General features: G+C 40.5%; 1 protein-coding gene across 4 annotated transcripts in view; it reads right to left on the reverse strand.

The window, feature by feature from the left end:
* The window catches only part of PAG1 (phosphoprotein membrane anchor with glycosphingolipid microdomains 1), a 117,097-nt gene that overhangs the window by 50,701 nt on the left and 38,733 nt on the right, over window positions 1–27,663 (reverse strand). For 3 of the 4 annotated variants that reach the window (XM_061995204.1, XM_061995203.1, XM_061995205.1), the window contains exon 3: window positions 1,396–1,460. The gene's annotated coding sequence lies outside the window, so the exon portion shown is untranslated. Of the gene's footprint in view, window positions 1–1,395; window positions 1,461–3,869; window positions 3,933–27,663 lie in introns of those variants that run through there. The other variant, XM_061995206.1, reaches the window with a different exon arrangement.

A 27,663-nucleotide genomic window follows, 5' to 3' on the forward strand; every position in this document is an offset into this window, starting at 1 on the left:
TACCACCTTCTAACCCTTGGAAACTTGTGAATGAACTGTCCTGGCATGGTGAAGACAAGTCATAGCCAGAGGCACAGAGCAGGATGGATCTTCAGAGCATATTTAAGACTTAGATTTTCTTCCATGGTTTCCAGTCTCTCTCTAGCTCTCGCAATTTCACATCTTCCATCTCTATCATCTCACATGGTCCCTCCCATGGACCTTGGATCCTCATGAATCCTGAAAGTCCCTTCTAACATTTATACAGCAGCGACTTCCAGTCGTCTTGTGTCAGGAATGTTTGTGTTTGCAATTCCTTTCACACCAAGCAATTCATTAAGGGCTCTGTTTTGATTACCAAAATGTGTGAACACAATTTTGTATCTCATCTATACAGGGTCATTCTTATGTCAGCTCATTTTTGACTGTCACAGTCTTTTCCCATCCTAAAGGCAAAATAGTGTTTACATTTGGTTAGTTAAAATATTTACATTGCACATTCAAATGATGCATTTTTCCCAGTGACAGGGCTCTCTGGTATTTCCTCCTGTACCTACTATGCAGCGGAAACAGATGATTAAGATGAATATTCCGTGTGTCTCTAAACAAGCAGACTAAGGAAACAAGCAGTATAGCTCTACTATACTAACAATGCTGGATTTTGCAATATCCAGGCAGGCTGTGTGATCTGCCCAGCGCTGCATGAAAATCTGTCATTTAGGACCCCAAATCAGAAGAGATAATTTCCAGTCATTTTATTTCAAATAGATTCTTCATTTATTGATCGCTCATTTATTCACTTGGTGTGTGAGGTAGAGTAAAACATGACAGATGTAGGTCCTGGGAGAGGAAGTAAGAATGATGTTGTTTGCTGATCATCAGCCTGTAGATAAAAGCCTCAAGCACACTGTGTCTGAATGGGGGCAGAGATGATAGGGGCTGCTACCCACCAAGAGAAGAGTGAAGTGCAGAAGGAAAAGTCACACTAAAGCTGTCAGGGGAAGGTCACAAAGGGATAGCATTTTTAGGAATCAGAAAACACATGGGAGTCTCCTGTTTTAACACTTCAAAACTGAATAAAATACTGCCAACTGGGACCTGCTGCACCAAGAGGTACATCAAACACACAACATGGCCAGTTCCCCACAGGCACTGTTTGAAGCTTGTGTAGAGAAAGAGCATACATGCAAAACTTCACATGAAGGTGAAATTCAACAACATTTAAGACATATTATCATCTGCACAGTAAACAGTTAATTTTGCTCTTGTATTTGTTACTACTGAACAATAAAAACACCATATGCAAGTCTTTCTGAGAAGAAATCAGATGCAAAGTGATGCAACTTTTCACATTTCTAGCAATGCAAAATTAAGAAGAACTTAAAAAATGTGGCTCTCAGTGGGTGTATTTCTTACCTTACAACACCATCCACAGAGGTCTTCATACAGGCTTTCCCAGTGAGGAAGTAAAAGCTTCTGTGCTGAAAAAAAAGGATGAAGCACCAGTTAAGAAGTTACCCTGTGCTTACGTCCATCACAAACTCTCCTGCATCTCTTTGTTTACAGAGACATATACAATAGATGAAAGTTTACTGTGTAAGCAAAAGCTATCTATTTTAAATTGACCCTGCTCACTTAGTGTCATATATTCTGGAGGAAATGGGTTATAAAAATTCACTGTATAAATGAGGAATGTAGCATTTAGCAAATTAACTTTAAGCAGGATTACTTTTTTTAAACTAACAGGGAATAAAACTTTGCCAGCTAAAACACAGCAGTAAAAGTAATAGGCTCTACAGTGATGTAAGGCAGTGTATTCACAACGATGACCAATTTTGATTCAACATAAAACCACATTTATCTACATATACTTTTATTTTCTGTTAAGAGTGTCTACAGTAAGGCATCCACTGAAAAACAAGAAAGAATTGCAATGCTTTTAATTATTCTGGATCTATTTTTTTTTTTTTGCTTGTGTAGACAAGCTCTTATTTGGAATTTCCACACTTGCTGGTCCCTGACAAGTACAAGAAAATCATTCAGATGTGCAGAATCTAATCTAGAGTCTCACTTCTCTCTCTCCTGGAAGGAATGACCATCAATAGCTCTAATTTGATAGATTTTTTTAAAAAAATAAAACAGGCTTAAATATGATTATTGTTACTTTAAAATGTCCTTCTTTACTGTAGCAGGTGTCTGGGACATGCTCACCTGCTGCAGAGGGCATTGTTAAGATGTTTATGTCCTAACAGCAAGACGTGAGGTCCGACACCATCCCTCCCACTCGGCTGCCCAGCCAAGAAGCCCCTCTCCTTCAGTGAGTTGTGCGTGGGGGAAAGCCTGCACAGAGGCAGCAAACAGGGGCTCACATGCCTGCAGGAAGGAGATGCCATAAACTCCCAGGCCAAGGGCAAGGATAAACCCAGGTATGACATTTTGGGTGAGCAGTTAGAAGCCTCGTGGCTCCCCATAGATAAAAGCTCTTTGCTCTGGCCACTATTGCTCCCAAGCCCACTGTGACTACCAACCAGCAGTTACACAGCTTGCAGCTCCTGGCCCTTGGCAGGCTGGCCCTTGGCAGGCCGGCGAGCAAGGCCCCTCCGGTCTTGGCAGAGGGACATCCAGCATGATGGGCAGCGGCTGCCACTGTCACTAGCAGGATGTTTTCCGGAGTTTCTCCTACAAGGCAATGTGTTTATTCTTTGAAACAGTTGCTCCCTAAAGATTAAAACCAAACAGAAGCACAAAAGCAGCATGTGTCCTCTGGGGCTGCTACGTGCCGTTGGGCAAACAGGAGGTAAGAGCTGTGCTCTCCTAAATTACATGCAATGAACAGTGCTGCTACATACACACACTGACAGAAGAGAGTAAGGCCCTTCAGTGCACAGATGACAGTCTCCTTTTCTTTATCTCCCCTTAAAAAAAAACCTTATCACCCCTGTCCCCCTTAGTATCTTTCAAATGCCAGTTATGCCATTAAGTACCCAATCTGGAGTCATGCTGGGGAGTCCCAACCACAACCCCAAAAGCATGTCCAACCACAATCCCCAATGCATGTCAGCCTGGTCACTCAACAGGAACAGTCGCAGCTCCAAGGCACGCATATTTAAGACCACGTTTGTTATCATCCTCAAATAGCAGTAAAAACTCTCAAAAATACAGTCAACAATTACAAGAGACAGACAGCAAGAAGAACAGCAAATGGACCTGGTTAAGCATTCAGACTACAAATATCTTTACTTTAAAATAAGAAAAATAATAGTAATTTAAAAACAACTAAAAATATCACCGAAGGAGTAAGAACACAGGAGGAATATCTGCACAATAACATCAAATCTGTTTAGCACAATCTGTATAATCTTAGTTACTACAAAGAGGCTGAAAAAATAGATGCAACAACAATTTTTCTTTCTGCTGAGGTGTGTGGAACAAATGTTTATTTTTTACCACTGTACAAGATGTTTTCTACCCCAGGGAGTACCTGCAGGGGAGAGGAACTGTCTCCGGTAATAGGAAGAAGTATTTACCTTGCTTAATGGCTATATGTTAATGTATTTCTATTAGTAAAATCCATTTAGTATTGCATATACATAGTAGCTTTTGGCTTACAAAGTAAGAAAGCTGGAGGAGACTAAACATTCTTTTCTGCCTCTGATGGGAAGACATACAGATTTTCTCATTACTGGTAATGTGAACTAGAGGGACATAAAGAGGAACAGACAAACTTCAGTAACATTCAGCTTCAGCACAATGCCACCATGAAGCTTTATTTTCCTAAGGAGCAGGGTGGACTTCAGAACTTCTCCCCCTGGTTGTATATCACTCATTTTTTCATTAATAACTGAATAGCAGCGCTCACTACTGTGCTATTATAAAGAGAAAAGCATTACCTTTGATTACCAAGGTCAGGTCCCCACTTGCACTGTGCAGGTGACACCAGGACAAGCTATCAGTATGTGCTACAAAACTCCCTCTTGTCGTTAATGTAGCTTTAGGATTTTCTGGACCTCTGCCCCCGGCCGATTCCGTATGCGCAGCGCGGATCCCCACCTTCTCCCGCTGCCAAGCCGGCCACAACCCGCGAACAATGCCGCCTCTGTCAGCCCAATGAACCAACAGTGGCACAAAGACATGCTCATATGCAGCCCCCAACTGGCGTTTTTTTTCCCCCTTCTTCTTGGAGTACAGGCTGATGAGAACGGACGAGAGAAAAATGCTTAGGTATTTGTGATTAGCCAAAGCTTTGTTATGTTTGGGAGCAGTGAGATGGTGTCGGCACAGGACAGGCATCCCAGTGCTGAGAGGAGAAATGAAATCTGCACTGTTGAGAGTGCTCCCTGCCTTGCCTCGCACATTTTTGTTTCAGATCCGTGGGTGGCTGCATGAGCAAGCAGCCGAAATAGGGGAGGAGTTACACAAAATGCAATTTATGACTTGGAGCCTTGTCTGCCTTTTCGAGAGCAGGACACAGAGGCAAAATTGCAGCACGATGACAAGACAGCATGCTTTACACATCCCACCTGCCACGGCTCGCCCTCCCAGACTGGCTGGGAAAGCTCCCCTCCTTGCTGAGGAGTTCTCCCCAGGACAGAGCACGGATGCAGTGCCTGCTATTGCACCTCTCAGAAACTACAATACGGAGAGTCTCTGAGCATGCTGGCAGTTTGCTCCCTCCCTGTGGCATTACCAGTTTAATTTCCAATGAGATGTGACGCTTCATGATCTTAACAAGAGACTGAACGATGAGACAGTGAATGACAACCTCAGCAGATGTTTACAGCTGTCACTAGGAAGAAGGGAAGACGTCAGCATCTTAAATCCCAGTTTTCTGCAAAGATCCCTTTGGAATTCAGAGATGCACAGCAGAAAGCACTTTTTAAATCAGATGTCTGTATTTTTCTTGTTTTGAAAGGACTCTCGTGTGCATGTTGCACGCATTTCACGTAACTTTGTTTTCTCTCCTATCAGAAAATGGGGAGCTATCTGGCCCAGCTCCAGAGAAGTCAGTGCTGATCCCTGCTGAAACCAATTGCAGTTTTACAGTTTAACTGAAATATTCCCAGTCCAAGCTTCAGGTTTCAGGTTCCTTCACATCAATTACAGTTCAGATCTTAAAACACCACGGCTGAACTGAGCCGCAAGCAACAATGCATTTTCTTCCAGAAGCAAAAACTAAAGGACACACAGCCCTAGGGTGCAGCACAGCTATGAACACATTCTGGGTCCCTGATGAACCACAGCAGTGTTACACGCAATTAGTATTAATTGGTGACTTGCTGGCAATCTCCCAAGGGCCCTATTTCACCCTTTTAGCAGGTCCTATCAGGTCATGCTTGAGGATCGTCAGTGAGGCCAGGCAGCCATCATCGCCACCCTAGCTCTTGGGGCTCATTTTTGCTGTTACAGTTTTTGGGGAACTGGTAAGAGTTATTTTGAGTAACTATCACAGACACGCCACTTCCAAATTAATGCATGTGAGCTTGTAACATGAGACAGCAAAATAAGAGGGAGATTTCTAGATGGAAATTATAAACACCTTTTGAAAATAACTTGTTTGAAAGCATTTCACCGAGGCTCAACTCCAACACTGTTTTCAGGAGAACTGAGCAGCAGTGACAGTGGATAGTGCCAGCCCAGTAAGACTCTGCATCTTGTACACAGGATTAATCTGAGAGAGGAGAGTTGTAACTGAGAAACCACCTCTTCTAATTTTGTTCTTTAATAATAGTTCTTAAGGAGACTTTCTCCTTTTATCTATTAATAAGATCAAGCTATTTGTCTTAACATGTTGCCAAATGGACTTCAGCAGGATCAGGATTGCTTTATATCAGCAGAGCCCCACAACTCCATGGCAATAAACAAAACTAGATGTTCTTTGACACAACATCACAAACATTAAAACATATTTAAGAGGTGCATCCAGGGTCAGTATCGTAGCTGATGGATCTCAAATGCGATGTCTTTTTGCTCTGCAAAATTACATAAGTAATCTCAAAACCACATATACTTATATTCTTTAAAAAAAAAGGGCCGAGACAGCTATTCAGAGTCAAAGGATGCCCTAATTGAGAACTGCATGGAGGCCAGCCAACACATGCCATTCAATAACTAGTAAAGGATGAAACATCTAATGGTAAAACACATTGGAAATGCTTGTTGCTAGAGGCAAGCAGAATTACTTCAACTAAAACAGGTCAAGTATAATCAAGGGCAATGTTCTACAGTCCAGCTTTATTCCTCCTCCCTATTCTGCTTCTCCTAAGTTTCTAGTCCACAGAAATCAGTGATCCTCAGCATTAGTCGTCTTGTACCATTTTCCTCCTCCACTGTGCAATGTTTGGGAACTGCAGTGTAGCATTAACAGGCTGCCTAGTGCAAAATGTCTAATACACAGCATACTTTGGCCTGGAGGTAGTTGAGAACAGTAATGATGGTTGCTTCTTGTGGAAATCTTAGGTCTGGAGCGGAGCAGAGTGCTGTAGTCTGCCTGTGCCATCTCATTTCATCTCTAACAAATTGCACCTCTAGACTTTACACAAGGGCTCACGTACTTATTGTGTAGAAATTCAAATAGTATTTACATTGGTCAGCAGATGTCTAGACATTTATAATTTACATATGTATGGTTTATATGACATAGTCTACTAATTTTTTCCTTGGATGTCCTTTTTTTCCTCTCAACCTTTGTGATCCCATTCAATGTTGATTTTTTAAAGGCCTTGCTCTTTTTTTTCCACATCTATGGCATGTAAAGACCCAGGTATTATGTGTTACATGAAATACTTTCAAACTATTCTCCCAGTTATTTTTAAAGTACCAAAGATGGCCTCATTTTCAGTGCTGTAACCCCACAGTAATTCCATTAACTTCCGGTATCTTTGGATGTACACCATCCGAGATGCCCTTCACCTCTATCTCACACATCCTTAGCTCTCAAAGAGTACAAAACCACAAAGATATTGCTTAGGGCAGTTTAGGTGGCAAAAGAGTTTTGTCATTCAGTGGAGGGATGGATTAAGGAACAACAGAATGGAAGATTCAGAGCTCTTTTCCATAAAAACATGTGAGGAAGGAAACCAGCATGCAGTCTAGCAGTGAGAGTAAGGTGCAGTATGTGTCTCTGGAGTTGCAGAAGCATTGTTAGATTTTATAGTATGCCGCAACCCGAAAAGTTTGATTTGTTCACAGGCTTTTATAGTACACACATGTTCACACTCCCAGTTTACATCTACAGTCAAAAGGCTGATGGATACAACATTTAGTTTTCAGAAAACACAAGACCAAGAGTTTCTGTCTCAAATAAAGTATGCTGAGACTTAAGTCACTGTCATCTTAATATCCTGAGAACAAATTCAATCTTTACAAATGTAAAGCAAACACCTTTAACCAAATTATGAACATTTCTGTTCACACAGATAAATTACACTTGTAAATTACTTCTCTAAATAGGCTTTACATCAAATCTTCAGCTAGTCAAAGACAGATGTGTTCAGCCTGCATGAGGTGATAATGAAGCCTTAACCCTAGAGATCTTTGTTAAATTTGGATTAGCTGTTGATGAAAGCCAATTTGATATCACTGCTTATTCTAGACTTTCCTCAATTTTAGTTTTTCCAGTCAAACTTGTCACTGCTGTTCCTTCCTCCTTTCTAAGAGTGTTACTTCTTGTGACGGTTTTATTTATAGGACTGCATGACAACATCAGTACATGCACCTTATCAGATCCTTCTACCCGCCTGAACCCAATGCTGGATGGCACCACGTTTTCTTCATCTATAGGAGGTCTAGGGACTAAACACATAATTACACTCAATCAAGCATCACCTTTTGCTCTGTCTGGGAGCTTGTCTGTCCTGAGAAGTACTTGTTATCTCCTGGGCTGCCGCCACTGCTGAAGAGAGCTGTATTCCATTTTCAGCCATCTATTTTACTGAAGTATTTCACTCTGATACAGATCATTTGGGTGTATGGTATGTTCTCTGCTAAAAGCTCTTGACTGGTAGGTACATAATTTATAGAAGTTACATAAGATTTACGGCCATGTGGATTTCAATTTGGCATATCAAGCATGTGTCTAAAGCCCCTTCTTTGAGCAGTCAAGTGAACATCTTACAGAGATACAATCTAAGTTTAACATTCTATATTACAAGAATAATTTTCTTAATTTTTTTTTTTAATAGAAGTGGGTTTGCAGCATTACAGTAATTATGAACTACTATACATTCAGCAAAGCATCTCATCTGCTTCCAGTATTTATCAAGCATTTCAGCATGGCTCTCTGGTTTCTGTTTGTAGTAACCAGAATTTCCAACTGTTTTTTTCACCCAAATACTTGATAGATGTGGGCTTGTTGAGTCCAGATGAGACCAAATGTATTCAATCTGCTACAGTAAAGACTAAATACTCACATATGGTTTCCTAACGCTACTCATTAGGACATGGATGACTACAAATGTTTTTCCTTTGACTTCAGCTTGTCTTTTATTCTTCCCTGCAGCTTGCTCATTTTTACTAAAAATTAAAAAAGAAATCCATTACTAAGTTTTCATTGTCCACTCTTCCTAATTTTTGAATTTATCCCATTTATAAGGCCTGACTATTCTGTGACAAGAACTTTTAATACTATTTAACATGAATAAACTCTTGATTGACCAGGGATTTTCTTTTTTGTTTAATTCGCTCCTGCATCCTCCTGCTTTTCCTATTTTCCACTCCTTAATTAAATCTCAGGTCAAAGCTCCTTCTGACTCATGACATTCAAATGTTTCCAGATTTGGTTAAAAAACTGTGCAAATCCATTATCCTGTATTGTCATAGCTAACCAGGCAAAACTCTCCTGCATTATTTGGATATATGGACAAGATCTGATTATCTTAATCAAATTGCTAAACTATAAATGCACAAGGGAATATTATTTTTTTTTAAATGTCAAATCTGATTAAAGTGTGCTCAAAATAACTGGCCAGACTATAGGACACTAGCAGGTAGAGTTTCTGGAAATGGAGGTGACACCATGCCGATTGTCAAAACAGACATGAGAAGATACAAATCTGTTCAGGATTTGATGATTTCAACTTGAGATTATAAATGCAAGAGACAATATCATCATCCTGTCATTTGTTGACAAGCTGTGGTAGTTGAGAAGAATGACACCTGAGTCACTACTTCATCATCAGCCTTAGCTGCTCTCCATCCTGCCTCCCTCCTATGGCTGACATGCATCTTCAAGTCCTGATCCTGTCAGACCTGTCTGAATTATCCCGCCTTTGCTGCCAGACTTGCTAGCATCATACTCAGTAAAAGAATACCAGACAAAACTGTTCATATGCTGTAAATCATATTATATGAAAAATAAACATTAAGATGTCATTTTCTCCGTATAAGCATTTGCACAAACTATACAAGTCCTCTTACCAGGGCTACTGCTCAGCAGAAACTGTCGGAAGCACATTTAAGCACTGAATCAGTGCTAAAGAAGTCTGTACCATTTATTTATTCATAAAGCAAGGAACAGATTAAAAAAAAACACCCCAAAAGAAACCACTCTAAGAAACTTCTTTTAACCACAGTGAATTGAGATAGTGTTTAATACTGAAAGATTAATTTCAGGAAAAACAGGATGGGATGCAGACTGTCAGCTAGCAGTTCTTGGTCTCTTTGGTCTTGGTCTCTTCTATTACTATATATTTCACAGTGAAAAATGGTTTAAAAAGCAGGAAAAACAAGATTAGCAACCTTAATCCATTTAAAACATCGAGTTGGTTAATTATGTCTAACATTTCTTAACACAACCAAGTCTGTGCTGTCCTCGTAAGTACCCACAGGACATAGCAGACAGTTGGCTGCCTGTGCACTGGCTTCACATGGCAGTGGCCTGAAATCTAATAATACCATCCAAAGTTTGACCTGTGTTACCAGTATAAAATAAAAAAAACAACAACAACAACAATCAATCAAACAGCCTAAAGAAGTTGCTGGCACCTTAAATTCACAGAGCTCCCAAAGCAGATGAAAAATAGATCAGTAAGAGAAGGCATTTCCAGCTTTGTTCTGCTATTGTTGTCTTGGAACTTTACGCTTTGTGGCTAGGCTCCACACTACCTGTCAGAGGTCAGACAAGGTTTTATATCTAATATTATGTAGTCCTTTGATACTATCATGGTTTAACGCCAGCACCTAAGCACCATGCAGCCACTTGCTCATTCCTCCTCCTCCTCCTCCCAGAGGGATGGGAAGGAGAACTGGAAAAAGCAAAACTCGTGGGTTGAGATAAGAACAGTTTACAAACTAAAATGAAATAAAATCTAATTATAATAAAATATAATTAACAATTACAATGAAAAGGAATACAAATGAAAAAATAAAACCCAAGGTAAAAAAAACCAAACCAAAACTCCAAGTGATGCCCAACACAATTGCTCACCACTCACTGACAGACGTCCAAGCAGCAATCTGCCAACTTCCCCCAGTTTATACACAGGGTATGACATCCTATAGTATGGAACAGCTTGTTGGTTAGTTGGGGTCAGCTGTGCTGGCTGTGCTCCCTCCTAGCTTCTTGTGCACTTTGTTGCTGTCAGAGCAGAAAACTGAAAAATCCTTCCGTTTAGGACACAGGCTACTTAGCAACAACTAAAACATCAGTGTGTTATTCAACATGATTCTCACACTAAATCCAAAACACAGCCCTGTACCGGTTACTGGGAAGAAAACTCACTCTATCTCAGTTGAAACCAGGACAGATACTTTGTTCTCCTTTGTGCCATGAGAGGACTGGCATACACTTGAAGCCTCACTCAAACTTGGTTCACGATGCTGGACTGAAAGAATTTAGAGAGTAATTAAATAAGGAAACTTAAAAAGAGCCTCAAATGTTTGATAAAGTTAGGCTTATGCAAGGCTGATGAGAAACTGGACCCTGCCCTGATTTTTCAGTATGCTTTCAACAAACGCTTCCGAGAGTCAAGCAGCCCAGTAAGCCAGAGATGTCTGATCCCCAGAGGAGCTCTCTGAAAGGTCTGAAAGTATCTGTTAACAAAGGTTTTGCCCTGATCACACAGTGCAGCTGAATGTTTTGGGTGTGGGGTTTCCTTTTATTAACAACATAATGAAAACTACCTTAAGAATCAAGAATAAGTCATCTCCACTCCACTAGCATTTGCTGCATGAAAGACAATATCTGCTTCTCCAGGCCTACAGCTCAACAAAGCAGACGATGCCAAATCAAAGCTGCTGATGTGACAGACCACCACTGAGCAGCCTTCATCTGCCATGAGGCCTTCCTTCATTACAGTAGATGAGGTTTGATGGATGGGGAGCACAGAGTATCACTCCTCTGACCCACGCCCGGGCAAGGAGGACTTCCCAGAACACTTGTATGTCTCTGACTTTGCAAAAGAACCTTTTAAATCACACAGCCAGTGGGAACTGAACATGATGCTTAAGGAATCTCAGAATCCTCCAATACCTTGTGGATTACACGTTTTTTTTTTTTATTTTCCAGTCAGAAATGTGTTGGAATGTGACCCCCATGACAGCCAGGGGCTAGCAGAAGCCTATTCACCACCTCCAGTCTCCATGTTGGACAAAAGACTTTTTTTGCTCCTTTAGGCTTCTCAGTTCAATAAGTTGGTATAGGCAATACTGTTTAAAAGAGAGATCAGAGATAGAATTTGCTTAATCGAGCAAGCCTTGCCAGAAGATGTAATTGCACACCACAGAGGATCACATTTGCCTACCTTTAAAAAAAACCACCACACAACCAAATCCTGAAATTCTTCTTCACCATTTGCATTAAATTCATAGGAATTGTATGGGCTTCAGCATGTGTTTTCTCCCACACCAAAGCAGCCAGATGGACCGACAGGGATGTGAGAAAAACATTTTCTGTTAAGCCTAAGGGGAGATGAAGTCCTCATGTACTCCCTTCCAGCCCAACAGATACAACCCCCACCCCTCCTTCTTCCTCAGATTTCACAGAGCTCCTCCTACCCTTTGAGGGTGGGCACAGTAGCAGCCCATGAGGCAGCATGCTTGCCTGCCCCTCTGCCACAGCCTTCCTGGGGCCCTCTATGCTGTGTCAGAGGGGGTGCAGGCCTGGGGCCCCCTAACTATGTTGCTTAACCATCCAGCACCACTCTGGGAAAAGAGGTCGGTCACTGTGTTTCATAGCAATCTGTTCCTGCAACACAGAAGGAAGCCTTGTATAAACAGTTTTTGTTCTACTAAAATTCATCTTTCCTAGCTTGTTTCCTTCCTAACAGTTGTTAATGGATTTCATTACAGTTTTTCTCCTTTTTCATGTGGAAAAGGGAAGAGTTGGAGCAGCTGCAGCCAGCTGTGAACTGCCCCATGGGGACCCTAACTGCTGCCCCTGAGACACCAGCAACAGTCCCATGATGATGGAAAGCAAGTTCAGACAAGATCACTTACCACTGCTGTGGGAATCCAGGCACTAAAGTGCTGCCCATCTTACAGCTGGGGAGATGAGTGTGCCTTACACACTGTAAGAGTAGAAACATTGTACTTGAAATCAGTGGGGCAGAGGAAAAAAATTAATCATGCAGCACGTTTAGGAAAGCCTTGCTTTGTCTGAGTGTCAAGAATAATGTTAAAAAATGGTAACTGTACTCTCCCTGCCTTTGCTTTTGCTGTCTGAGGACGGGACAAAATATTACTTCTCTTTTTCCATCACTTTAAAAATAATATTTTAAGGTGGCTGTTAGCATCCTCTCTGTGTTAGGCACCAGAAGTGACAGTGAGTCAAGGCCTGAATCTTTGCTCAGACAAATCTCCTAGGAACACCAGCTTGGAAAGCATGGGGACACAATTCCTATTCTCTGCCACTGAAAGCATCACAGATGATAATCCCAATTAGGCCAACTAATGAGGGTCTCTTGATTTTTTTCATTTTCCTAATTTTATGGAACAAAGAGAAAATAAACTCAAACAAGGGCAGGTTATCTTGCATACATAGCCCCCTCAAAACTGAATTGAAAACATGGAGAATGTGAAATATAAGGCAGATCTATAACTGGGCTGGCAGATATGTCTTGAAGAAGTACAAGTCTTGTATACACTCTGAAAAGTCAGCTTGCCTCTCTATGATGCTCCCTTTTTTTTGGTGGGGTTTTGAGTGGTGTGTTTTAGTTTGGGTTTTTTTTTTCCTTCACAGAAAATTTCCATTAATTCCAAATCCTGATTGAAAAACAACCAACTGAAAAACCTCCAAACTTATTTTGCTTGTGTTTCATGAGCTTAAGACCAAGAAAAGTTCCCTGTAAATATGTTAACGTGGAGGAGAACATAAAAGAATGAGCAGCTGAAAGTTATGCCTCCAGATAAAGTATGTATCTACCACCCAGTGTAGCCACACGTGCAAACCCACTGTTAACAGACACAATAACAAGGTCAGTTAAGGTCTGCCGTTACCTGTGACCTGCCATCTCCAACTTCTGCTCTCTCCTGTTCTTCTGCCATCCCTTTGCTGCAGCTGCATTCCCGTCCTTCCCCCACTGGCTGTTCCAGCCCTCTCCTCTAGCAGTCTTTGCAGTACCACTCACAGCAACAGATATTGCCTGCTTGACTCATCATTGAATTGACACAACATAAATCCCCCAGCCAGGCCAAAACAATACTACATTAATGCTTCAGCTATGCTGCAAAAGCATCTCTCAAAACACCTAGAAAATAATTTCAGATGACCATGGCTTTGTTGCACAGTGGTCAAGAATTGGTTAAAATGGATGGCGAAAACCACTGCAAATAATCTGAGAGACCGCATTCCCATCATGTTTACCACTTTAAACCCTATTTTTGTCTATACAAATCACTGTGTGATACAGCTCTGTGGAAATCATTAAATGCTTTGGCTTTGTGCAGGTGGAAAAGCACAGAACCCGAGCCAGCGTGCAGAAGCACCACTGCTTTGCCTGCCATGAGCCTGCGGTGCCGCGTCTCTCAGTTATTCCTCCAGACATCTGCCTGCTCAGGATGAAGCTTTTACAGGAATTGTTTTAACTACATTTTGTCCCACGCATGTATGCGACCAAAAGAATTTAAACCGTGCTCTTGACATAGTCTTTTTCAATACAGATGGAGTTCACAGGAACCATTCACATCTGTGTTTTCAGCTTTATCATTTCCGTTTGCTCAAGACACCTTGTCGTATCTCATTCTTCTTTTGGTGCCAGCCCTGTAAGAGTTACAAACATGATTATTTGGTCTCAGCATCATCTTGCTGTCCTCAGTTATGCCTTAAGTGTAAAAAAAGGACAAAAGCAAAACCCCTACTCCTTCCATATAATTTTATGTTCTTACTAATAGTGTCTGAAGGGCAGGTGAATGCAGGAAAACAAAAGAGAGCTGCACAGGGGCAACGTGAAGGATTCATATCGCTGCACAGACCTTATCTTCTCTGTTTTCCCGACTGAGGTAAATTACAGACACTCTCAAAAACGTGAAAAATAGCAAGCAAGTTTGCTTTGTGAACACTTCCCTTAAAAGAGCTTTGGAAGGAAGTATTTGGTGGTGTTAAAGTTTTTGTCTCTTAAACATGCAGTTCAGTACCGAAAGCAGATAATGTGAAGTAAAGTACCGGAAAATGAAGTGGCTTAAGATTATACACAGTCAGCTGGACTTTCTCTAAAGAAACATTACACAGATCCTTTACAGCCTGTGAAGCCGAGACAAACGAAGAAGTGTGGAGTAACTGAAGGCTTGTGTCAAAGGACAGCATCAGGCAGGATCCTGTACAATGGGTCCTGTACAAGGTCTGAATCGCAATTGCACTAATACCCTTGTGGCATAAAAGGGCAGTAGCAATAAACAGGAATGCAAGGGAAGATTAGTTCCTGGTGGCTTCTACAGCTAACAGCTGCAGCACCATCCAGGAAGTTTTATTCTCCATGGCTAGGTTGGTCCCTGCTCCATATTGGGACCTTGACTCTGAGACATCACAAGCATAGAGTCATCTTGCAAATCCTACAGATAAAGAGGCTTCAGAGAGTTGAATGTGGAGAATATATAAAGATGCAACACTGGACTGGATGATGTCTATAGGTCCATTCCAATCCTACCATTCTATGATTCCATGATTCTATCCTTGTTGCTTGAGGATACCTGATTCTGGACACTGGAGCAGCTCATCACTTCTCTGTCAACAGTGTGGAAATCTTTCCTGCAGGTTCATACTCCCTAGAGTACTGGAAGAGGTTCTTGCAGCTACAAAGAAGAAAGATCGATCTTTGAGCCCTTGGAAAGACAGAGGCAACTCAGGATAAGCAGGTTAGATGGGTACCTCTGCTAAACCGTCAGGCACTGAGATCAGTGTGCTCAGTGACTAGGCTGGATGGCCACCTGAGATTGTCAGGTTGGAGCCCTGCCCAGCAGTCTTCCAGACACAGTTCAGGAAAAAAGTGCCCCGAAACAAGACTTAATACCTTTCCACTGGAACAGAAGTCCAGAAATCTCAAGATAACTTTGCACCAGTGACATCCAGCGAGACCCAGCTTCTGCCTGGTAAATGCTCAGGAGCTCCACAAGGCTTTCAGGTTTTGTCATGAAGACTGTTGGAAATCTTAAAGCAGAGCATGCCTAGTTCAAATAATCTCATTCATGGCTTTAACTTCTGAAGGGAACAAAAATATAAGGAAATCAATAACTCCAGTGATGCTTGCAAACACTGCCAAAAAGTGAAATCTAAAAGTGAAAAAACTAAAAACATAAGAGTTTCAGAGTGTAGGAAGAACTAGGTGAAATCAGAGCAAAGATGTGTCTTTCAACAAAGCTATGATAAGACTAATAAATAGAACTAGCAAAAATACTGGTTCATTGCAAAAAACCCCAACAAAACAAACTAAAACAAAAAAATCCAGTACAAATACTTAAATCAAGTTCAAATTAGAACTACTTAGATTTAGCTAGAAGTATGAAAAGAAATACACCTACAAGGTAGAAAATAAAGCAATGTGGACTTGACAGAAATGTAGCTATGCTAAAATAAAGCCACATGAAATTGTGTGAAAGTTGACAAAGACTCTGCTTTTTTTCTTTTTTCTAAACAGTACAGTTTCCTGTTTGCTTGTGCACAGCAGACAAGAGTCCCAAAGCCATGAACAGATCCTTACCAAAAAACTCCCCACCCAATCTGGTGTCCCATAGCACAGGTACACCAAGTTCAGCTCTCCATAGGTTGCTGAAAATGTTTCTGCTCTTCAGAAGTGCCAGCACACAAGGAAAATGTTCTTTAATTTTAGCACTAAGCTCACCTATGGGCTTAAATACGACCTTCTGCACTGACCTGCAGAAATTCATGCCTCTCCTGGATATAACAGCCCAGTGAGGTGCTGATGGACACGCAGAGGCATCACTGCTGTCCCCAAGCACTGCCTCAGAAGCCAGGCTGCCTTCCTCAGCAGGTGCTCAGGGAGGACTTGCTGGAGGAGAAAAGCCAGGAAATGCAGAGAAACTGAGAGAAAAGCTCTCCTTGTTCTGCCCCCCATACAAGGACCTGGACCTTCAGCTTTCGAGCCCAAGTGTCACTTTTAAATTTTTCATCCCCTCCAGATGGAGCGCCAATGCTGTGAGCCCTTCCAGCCTGAGGAGACCGCTGTCGCATCAATGTTTATAGAAGAGATCCCGAAGAAAGTTCATTTATTTTTCAGAATTATTACATTTAATTGGAAACATCTGCTACAAATATCTGTATGCCAGAAGCATCCGCACAAACTAGGCAGTCTCTGCAGGAACATCCACTCTGTCCTTTCTGGATAGATTTTGCCAACGGCATCTTTATTGTCAAAGAAAAGACACCATAAGTCTAATTGGCCAAATGCAGAGTTTAAATTGTCTCTGCTCATTTTCACACAAAGTAGCAACATATGTTGTGCTGTCACAGCTGTGAAAGATATTTTCATCTCCTTGTTTGGCTTTTAAACTGCTTTCTTGCAGTGAATGGGGGTAAGAAGTTTTGGGAACACTGCTCCCCTCTGATACCCAGTAGCATCCTTAACCTAACACAGTGCTGCAGTGAGAATATTCAAGCACATGTAATTAACATTTTACATTTGCATTGAGATAAATGTCAATACTTTATGGGAATGTAAGCACATTATTTAATGTAATGTGAATGTTAAATATTAATTATTGAGTATTTGTATAAGTACTTATGTGAATGAAGGATAAGCATTTGAATGTCCAGTGGGAAAAAAGTTCCTGTGGGGACAGAATGAGGACAGAATGCAGATCGCATTCAATAGATTCACTGAGACCTACTATTTACAAATATCTAACTGGTGGGTGTCAGGAGGTTGGGGCATCCCTTTTTTCAATGGTATCTAGCAGCAGGACAAGGGGTAATGGGATGAAGCTGGAACACAAAAAGTTCCATTAAAACACAAGAAAAAAACTATTTTTCTATGAGGGTGATAGAGCAGTGGCACAGGCTGCCCAGGGAGAGTGTGGAGTCTCCTTCCTTAGAGGTCTTTAAGACCTGCCTGGACACATTTCTATGCAACTTGATCTAGGTGAACCTGCTTCTGCAGAGGGCTGGACTAGATGATCTCTAAAGGTCCCTTCCAACCCTACCATTCTATGATTCTATGATATTGAAAACCTAGTATGGAACTTACAAACACAGAATTTCTATACAGGTTTTCAAAGGTAATGAAAAATATGTGTGGACTGGACTAAGTATTACCACCCCTCCATCTGACTCTAGTGTAACATTATTGTTAATACACTGAAATGTAAGGCATGATCATTTTTAGTAGAAAGATTCTGTTAAAATTGTAAATAATTAAAGAAAATCACAATGTCAAATTTCTTTTTTTTTTAGGAAAAACATGAACAAATACATTCATATTAAGGAGTGAAGTGAGGTTTTGTCTACATATATGTCAGATGAAACTAGACAGTATCTATACAACAGAGCTTGCCCACAACAGCTGAGGACTTCTTATGGCCTGTACATGTATTTCTTCCTGCTTTCCTCAAGAAGAGGTAACTATAAGGCTTGCAGTGATCATCACCTGTACTAAATTCAAGGGATATTAAGTGAATAAACTCATGAACCCATGTTCAAGTTCAATATCGAATAAGTAGTATCCTTGAACCATCACTATTCTGCTACACAAAAATTAATACAACTGTTATACAATTTTAAAAGGCACTGTCAACCAGAAAATTAGACAGCGAAGTGTCTAGTTCCTGAGTATGTTCCTAGGTCTTCATGCCAGGAAAAAAAAAAAAAAAATTGTGCCCTTTTGCTCATTTGGACAGTGAATCAGCTTCTCTGAGAGAAGTGGTGGGTTTGGTGGACAGTGCCACAGCTTCCTCCGTCCCCTTGGGGAAAGCCCATATCAAACTTTTCTGGATTCACTGCAGAAAAGCAGAATGTACTCACACGAAGGTGGGAGATGTGCCATTTCTGTTGCTATTACACAGAACTAGAAGAAGGAAAAAAAATAGTGTGTTTTTGTTTGTGGCATCAAGTCAGTATGGATTCTCACGTTTGTTGGCTTGCCATGCTGCATGTCTGACACAAAAGACAATCTTACTCTCAAAGCATAGTAAATCAGCAAGTAAAATTCCTGGAATAACAACAGTGAAATCTGTCCAATGCTCTCCTAAAAATGCATACTAAACCTGCTTCAGCCATGAAAACTTGATTAATGTGTTTAATATATGTGGAAGAAACAGTCACTTATGTCAAGGACATATAATGTAAACATGGAAACTGGGTGAGAATAATCTTAAGAAAAAAGATGAAGCAGATGCTTCAGGATACAACCCCACTACCAAAAACCATTGTTGTGGCTAATCTGAAAAAGCAAGCTTTATGTGCTCTACGTGGAATAAACTGTCATCTCCACTCTTTATTTATATGACAGATAAGGAAACATGAACATTAGCATATGAATGAATCAAACAAATGGCTGGATTTCCTGTTAAATCTTAAGTTCTGCTTTTTCAAGATTAGGGAGAATAGAAATTGTGACACATGCTTCTCCTGAAATCCACAGAGAGCTCCCTTGGAGGACCACATGCAAGAAGGGAAGATGAGCAGTGACAAGAATGGAGAAGCAGCAATACACACTTTGACCTGAACATCACAAATGTGTCTCTGGTGCAGAGCTGCTGCCACCAGACTTGCCCATATGGTTGTCGGCAAACCACCCGCTATGTGCTCTCATGCTCAAGTTCTCTCCTTCACGTGTCCAAGGTCCTCTCCCAAGGGCACTACCTAAGCAGCAGAGAAGCCATGCATGGCTTAGAGCACTGATGGCACAAATACAGTGTCTAAGGGCACTTACACACCTGCTTTTGGCAGCACAGTGATGGAAGGTGGCACAGCAGAGCTGGTACTTAATCATAGTGTGCCTGGCATGGAAAGTCAACTTGACCAAAGAGGCAATTTAAGAGCTCCAGACTGCCTTTGGTAACTATGTAAATGTGGGATATGACGACACACCGAATCAGGACTTGGCTTGCTCTCACCTCCCATGGCTTAGCTACCTAAACCTCTCTCCAACCCCAAACCTTCCTGCATCTCCTGGAAATCTTCCCATGTAAGGCCTGTCTGTATGACTTCAGCTCACTTCCATGGGGAAACTTCCATAGGTAGCAGAGTATCCATCCTTGGAGATATTCAAAAGCCTGAGCAACAAGCTTTAGGGGGCTCAGCCTGAGCAATAGTTTGGACCAGATCTCCAAATGTCCCTTCCCACCTCAACCCTCCTATGATTCAGTGAAACTGCTGAAGTTCCCTTTGCAGAATAAGACATGACTAACAACCATCCCATCAGGAGATGCAGTTTGCTGTCTCTTAAGTGTTGCCCTCTTCCACTGCACAGCAGCTGCTTTCACAAGAACACAACTTCTGTCATGCTGCCCACAGCGTGCAGACACATACACCACTGGGAACGCTTCCAACACATGGAAGCAGCTACCAATTTAATTAAAACATGCCCACGTGGAGAGGCACATGCACATCCCACTCCTCAAGAGAAACACCTTAAATAAATACAGCAGCATAGGACTGCAAAAACCTCCTGAGTCCCTTCTGTCAGCTGAAGATACTCACGCTAGAGCTGCTCTTTATTTTTATCTCCGCTACATCAGGAGAAGGCTGTTCACAAACCTCAGAGATAACCATGAAGTCCTCTATTGCCTGGCCTTGCTTCACTCATGGTCCGTTTACTTTTCCGATGCCCGCTCTGTCATTTAACCTACTCTCCTCCTGTATATTTACCCTTCTGAAGACAGCAGTATCTCAGCCTCCGCTTTATTATCTGAACAAGACAAGGTTTGTTGAACAATGTTGAACAACGCCTTCTGGTTCAACACGCAATCCATCGTCCCCCTGATCATCCTGACAGTCTCTCTGTGAGCCTGTTCCAGGTTGAGCTCATCTTTCTTTAATGTGAATGGTACACACTATTCTCACTGTGCTTTCATAACACTTCAAAATATGTTGTTAATACTTTCTTTCACTGATACAAAAGCCTCACTTGCTATCCTCTCGGCATGCATTTATCATCTTAATGACAGCATCATGCTGGTAGCTTAATCTTAGAAAGGAGAGTATCCTAGACCTACAATAGGCTATAGATCTCAGATCCTGGTCCTAGATGACCTCATGTAGCTGTTATAGGGTTTTTTTTCTGTTTTTTAGCTGATGAGTTCCCAGCTCACAGAATAAATTGACCCTTACTCCCTCAAAGCATGGCCTTGCACTTCACACAATTACATTTCAAGCCATATCTGTTACACTAAGTCATAAGAAAACCTAATCCTTCTTGTATGATGCTATGATCCTCTTCTGAAACATCAGTGGCACTTAACTTTTTAAGTCCTCTGTAAATTCAGAAGCATACTACTGCTTATTTGTGACAATGATAGGAAGATTTTAAACATATTTTATCTCTTTTGAGGAAGTTAATTAGCAGCCTCCCTTTGGCCTAACACTTCTGTTTCAAGGGTAGTGTTGCCATCTTCTCTTTACTCAATTATTCACCTACTTAAAATTTCTTCTATAAATCTCCTTCTCTTACCATACTGATAAACCTCCATGTGGGTATCATGTCCAAATTCTTTATAAAAACTGAGATGTATTATATCTACTGCTTTTCTTCAGCAGAAGATCTGAAGAAGACAAAACAGCTACTCGTAGCACAAAACATTATTATTTTTTTTTTTATCCCATTTTCTGTTTGATTCCCTGACTTTATTATCTTGGTCAAAATTTTCTCTACAATATTACATACTCTAGAGTTTGGCCTAACAGGTTGTTAGTTGCCCAAATACACTTCTCCTGACTCTATTTTATAATTTGAAGTGTAAATTTTATACTCCTCATTCTCATGCCGCATTGTTCAATATATTCATTAGGAACTCTCCAATCTCATATAAAAATAAATGTCTTTCCAGGGACGAGCAGAAATGTTTTTAGAAGGAAAATGTGATGATCCTTTCACTGCTAGCCTCTGGAAAAGAAGCACTGGATACTATGTTGCTCTAACTTGTCCCTGAAACTGCATTGCTACTGTTAATGTCACATTGTACTGGGTCTTTTTAGTAGCTAATACCAGAAATGTGGTTCCTCTTTGAAAACAGCCTCCAAATCAATCCCAAAATGGAATATCTCCCCACAATTTAAAAGGTTAAAATGGTCAAGATTCTCTTCAGCAACAAAGTACTTGTCCAATTCTCAACAAGAAATTTCATTTCTCTTTTCTAGAGCAAATGTGTATAATACAAATGGCATTCAGAAACTCTATTGCAGTTTGGAATTAAATCCACTTTTTGCAGCTGCTGGAAATGAAACAAAGCCCTGTCTCATTGACATATCGCTGCATTAACATCAACAAATGAGTTTAAGTGGTTTTGGCCACCAACTGTGGAACTCTGCTGTATATTCCACTGTACACTAGCTCACAACCTAATTAGCAGCACTGCAAATATTCTAGATATCAGTTAATATTATGCACAAAGATGTAATTAGAAGTGTGTGTGTACACAGATACATTTGAAAAAAAGGGACCAAATGTACAGCTCCAACTGATATCTTTATTAGCTTGTTCTCAGTGGCAGTATCACATGCAAGGTTGGTGTGAGGTTAATGTCTACCCCACACTGTGACCTTTCAGACTGAATTTAATTGCATCTCTACCAAGGATATAGAAAAATGATAAGGTGCATGCTGATTGATTTTCCTCCTTTCAGACCACAAGAACTCATTTAAACAAAACCTTGCCATTAAATTTAAAGCACAACTGAAAAATAGTTTTAAATTATGTACTCCCTAATCTAATTTTTGAAACTGTTATATCCAATACTCTCCATCATAAGCCGCAAATCCCCATTTACTTCTTCTGCAAACCCTCTATACTGCATACAGCATTATCCCTCAACTGTTAGTGTGCCTAAAATGTGTGTGTAACACTGTCAGAGCCTTGCTGTCAAGCATTAAAGAGCACTTTTCAGCATTCTGCCCCTGTAATCTTTGGGGACTTCAGTAACTACAAGTCAGGGGAAAATCAAAGTAAAAAGAAGAGACGGGTCATCATAAACCTAAATGTAACACAATTTCATGACAGACATTTCTACTATACATGCACAACACATTTAGATTCCACAGGAATTTTATTGTCCTCCTCATTTTAGAAAAGCTGGGATGAGTATTTTTGTGAATACACCAGTAGACAGTGAATGACCTGAATTGGGAAATTTTGCCCAGAATATTTTATATACTATGACTGCTGTAAAAATTATGATACACTTTTATTCTGAGTTTCTTTCCAGCACCAACTGAAGACTTCGGATTTTTTATTATTTTTTTACATTAAATTCTTGTGGAATTTTCAGATATTCAAGGGTAACACTACATTCTGCACTAAAAACACCCATAGGCAACTTTGAGATACATGTTAAAGCAGTTTTCACTTGCAGCAGATAAAAGCAAGGGTCGATGACATTGGGGTTTATTTCTTAAGGAGGTGACAGCAGGCACATTTTGTTATTAATGTACAGGGAGTTTGCACTTATTATTAATGTATAGCTATTGCACTCATCATCATGATCAGAACGGCTCATCAGCATTAAAGTACTGGAGAGCACTGTGCACAGCTGAACCACCACTTGGATCAGCTGCGTTTAAAAGAATGGAAACTTGGATGAGCCCCAAATTATGGTTGGCTTAACGTCTCATTTGCCAGCAAATCATTTGTATCAGAAATGACTTTAAATGACAATACTAAAATTAAATGTATCCCATGTTTAACACGTCCATTAAAAAGAAATCTTTCAATGTCATTCACTAAGGCTCATATGTGGACAGTCAAAATGCCCACGTGGTTGGCCACAGCGCACCCTCAGCAATATCCCCAACTTAAGACAATCTGCAAATGCTGTGGAGTCAATGATTCATTTAGCCACTCAGAAATCCACCTTTACAGCTACTCCATTTCCATGAGTCTCCAACACACAATGGCACTGGGAGTGCTCTTAGGAGCCTCAGGAAACAAAACTCTGGGTAGACTGAGATAGTCTGACCTACGTGCGTTTTTGTCTCTTTACCAAGACTTGATTTTAGTTTTACAACAAGGCCATACCTGAAGCAGTACTGGAGCCCCCTCAAGTCTTCAATAACCTCTAACTTCCCTTGGATGATCCTCAAAAAAAGAGAACACAGTGGCAGCAGCAGGCTGGGGTGGACCTGAGTCTGCATGAGTTTCACAGAGCTTTGAGCAAGGAGTCTGTGCTGTAACAAAGCAGTCTCCTGGGAGCCCACTGTGAACCTAAATTCATAATTTTTCATTTAATTCATCAGAACAGAAGCTCAGTGTGAATGACTCCTCTAAGGCAAAGACAGAAATCAGCCTCATCACACATGCAGCAGCATATGTCCCTTTCAACATGCACTGCAAAATAGGTACCAAATGGAAAACAGATGATTTTTAACTTCCTATTCTGTCTACTAGTATAGAAAGCCCTGCAAATCTTCATGTAATTACTCTACTGCACAAAGACAAATATCAAAGTTATGTGAGATGTTAGATAAGTGGCAAAAAAAGGCTTGAAAGAACAAGGAAGAAATAAAAACACCTACAAAATCTCCAAAGACAAAAAATAAACAACAGTTTGTTTGTGTTCCTAGGAAAGCCCAAAGCCAAACATTAGCATTTTCTTTTGGAGGCAACTTTCTGCATATTGAAAGCCAGATTAAATAAATGGATAGCTTTTCTTCTTAGACTATTTGGGGAGTCTGCAAATTTTTTTTGTCCTTTGAGAAAATAAACATGAAAGCCAATACAGAAGGAACTCCACACAGGAGCAGTGCAGAAGAAATTCAAATACCTTGTTATAATTATAAAGGAGATGTTGGTAAGGCAGGAATGCATATGAAATGCTGTCAGATGGAGTGTTTGCCAGCCATCCTTCAAGAGCAACAATCATGGAAATCCACCCTTGTTATCTTCATCTCCTTTCCCCACCCTTCATGAATTTTATATGGCTATTCCTTTCTACTCCCCTATACCTCTCTTAAACAAGCCTTAACCCATATCCTGCTAGAAACCAGGGATCTTGTTTTGTATTGCAAAAACCTCAGCTGAGGATTTGCTGGTATCTAACATGATAGAGGCTCCAGTCGGCTTTTAATTTTTTTTCTGCCTAGTAAAGCCTAAAGGGAAAGTACTTCTCCTTCCTTGCAAGGTAGTGAACATTCCTTTTCCAGTGGGCATACAAATTATCTTCTGTTATTTGTAAAGACACTCAAGTAATATTCTTGTTTACCTTTATAAAGGCTTTTGTGCTATCCCTAGTCTTGCTCAGGGAACTGAGCTGAAGGTGTTGCAGATAACAGCTGGTGAAGAGGAGCAACAGCCTGAACAGTGAGTAGCAGCACTCAAGACATATTTGTGCACAGCAAAATACAGAAACAGTCACTATGAAGTCTCAGCTTGGGCTAAGACAGCAGCAGCAAAATGCATCTCAGAACAATAAGTCTCTTTGGTGAGCACTTTCATTTTACTCATCAAGTCAGCAGAAACATGGTTTTCTGCCTCCAGGGAAAGGTGCAACATGTACTCATTAATGACTGTTTATACAGATCAACACCACTGCTGTATTAATTTCCCTCTCCCCGCTGCCCTTACATGAGGTATTTCATGATCAAAGTATTGAAATCAACACTGCCAAAGCAACATTACTTGAGCAGTCATGTTAAGCACATGCATGTCTGAAGGATCAAATCTTAATGAGGTTTTTTGGTTGAGTTTTTTGGCATGAATACAACAAACACTTCAACACAAAAATAACTCTGTCCATGCAAAGTGAAGAGAGCTCTGCTCATGTAATTAGAGCAAGTATTTGTTGTTAACAATCGAACAAATCATTAAAAATTTATTAGGTTATTTCATAAATAGACTAATTAGTTCTGAAACAGTTGCTTTCTCAAACAACATGACCGATATATAATCTGTGACCCTTCATTTATCATTTTTCATTGAAATGAATCCTGAAAATCTGACACAACTTCAATAAAACCACCAGATTGTTGGTGAAATCTTTGCAGGTGGTGCATAAAACTCCATGCACCCAAATGAAAACAAGTATACTGCCATTCCAGCCAATAAGGCTGGAGATAAACCTGTACCTTTAGCTTAGTCATTACAACCTCAACTGTTTGACATTCACCAGCATGCACCTACAGAGAACATCTGTTACTGCACAGTATCCTTCTGAAAATGTGAACACATCCACTGTTCACCCAGGTTAGTCTGAATCACCAAAGCTGACTCTAAATTATCAAATTGTGTTTGAAACTGAGGCACTGGAAATGTTTTGCAGTCATATGTCACTTCCTAAGAAAGGTGATGTTACAAGTATTTCCTAGTTGTGGGTTAAGATTTCAGATTAACAGAGAGCTGGAGATAACAGGTTCATCACCAAAACCCATTGACTGTTTGCATTAAACAGCATTTGTCCAGGATGTGTCAGGCAAGAGACCTGAGGCTGGGTTCTTGGTGCTACAGGAAAACGCCTGGACAAAAGACACTTGGCTGCTCTGGGATTATTTTTTCTCCATGTTGTTTCATTAATGTTTCCAAAAGGCCCAGTTTTGCTTCCATAATGAAAAAAATCAAGTTTCAAATCTAGCACCTTGCACCAAAATAAATTTGGAGTTTTGACGAGTCACAGATGCATGCAAACAGACTTCCAGTGCATCTCCTGACCTTCCAATAAGCAACAGAAACCTTACTCGAACTTTTCATAAGTTCCAATATGAAACTTTCCTAAGTATTTCCTCCAAACTCCTATTACTATCTGCCATATCTCAGATTACTTTTTTAGTTTTCTCTGCATTTTTCACATTCCACCATTTTTAACTTATTTATGGTATCAATAAGCTACATAAGGCAGCTGATATAGCAAAATCAAACCTAACACAAAAGGTTTCAACTAATAGAGACTGTAATGTTGTCAGAAATAGACAATAACTACAGAAACACCATGAGAATAATAAAGGCAATACATCAAAGCTATATGAATATTTGTTTTTACTTTCAAGACACCTCCCAGAATTATGAGAACAATTTGGCTTTGTTTTTTTCTGATCACATCTTCTCAGAAGGTAGTGCAAAAACTTTCTTGCTAGCCTGGATTAATAGATTTATGTTAATTGCAGCCATATACATAAAAATACTCCTTAGTATTCTTCTTCCATAGGACTTTTGCTGAAGATGAAATTCTGAATGCACAGACTAAGTAAAAATAAATCTTTTTTATTTAAGAGAAAACTTACCTTGTAGTACACTTTCAGCAGGTGTCAGGAAAAGGTCTGATTGCGTCTAAAGGTTTTGATCTTACTATCATGTAGCAGTTCCTGATTGAAACAAGTGACTTCAGGGGGACTGACAGGGAGTGCAGATCACAGCTCAGAAAGCGCCTTCTCACATCAGACATACTTCCTCGTACTCTACTTTCAGTCTGGACTGTGTGAAACACGAAATCTTTGCAGCTTTAGCTAATGGGATAGGAGTCATCACTTCCTCATAGGTTTTTGTTTCTTGTCTATAGACAGTATAGCAAGATACCTGCTCCCACCAAGACTCTGCTTGATGTTGATGGGGAAATGCTGAAACTCACCTCAGTTCTGTGAGGAACACCCAACAGCAAAATAACAGAAAGGCAACCAGCTGATGTATTGCTTTAACTTCCAGACAGGGTAAAAACTAGGAGAAGAAAAAAAGCCTTAGCCACCACATGTTCTTTTTGTAACATTTACTATTTCCTTCCACAGCAGGAACTAAGCCCTGGTAAGCACCAAGTGATGAATGAGTTGCTTGTCCTGACTACCCGCTGAGCTTAGATCATGGGATAGAAGCTGACAAGAAAAATCACTGAAAATGCAGCACCTGTTGACATTTTCCAATATGCTCTGACCTTCCCGTCACCATTACATTTGGCTTTGCAGCACAATCACATTGTTTCAGCTCTATGTATCGATAAGATCCTCACTATCTCAATCCTACCAAAATCTTTACACTTCCAGTGAGAGCAGAGAAGAAGATATTACTGAATAAGGTCTGTCTGAAACTCAGTTCAGTGACAGCAGAAAGACTCCACTTTGCTGCTGTAGTTAATTGTTCACACCACTGTAATGTACTCTAGCTAGACAAG

Source organism: Colius striatus, chromosome 4 (genome assembly GCF_028858725.1).
Source record: "Colius striatus isolate bColStr4 chromosome 4, bColStr4.1.hap1, whole genome shotgun sequence".
In the NCBI taxonomy this organism is placed as follows: domain Eukaryota; kingdom Metazoa; phylum Chordata; class Aves; order Coliiformes; family Coliidae; genus Colius; species Colius striatus.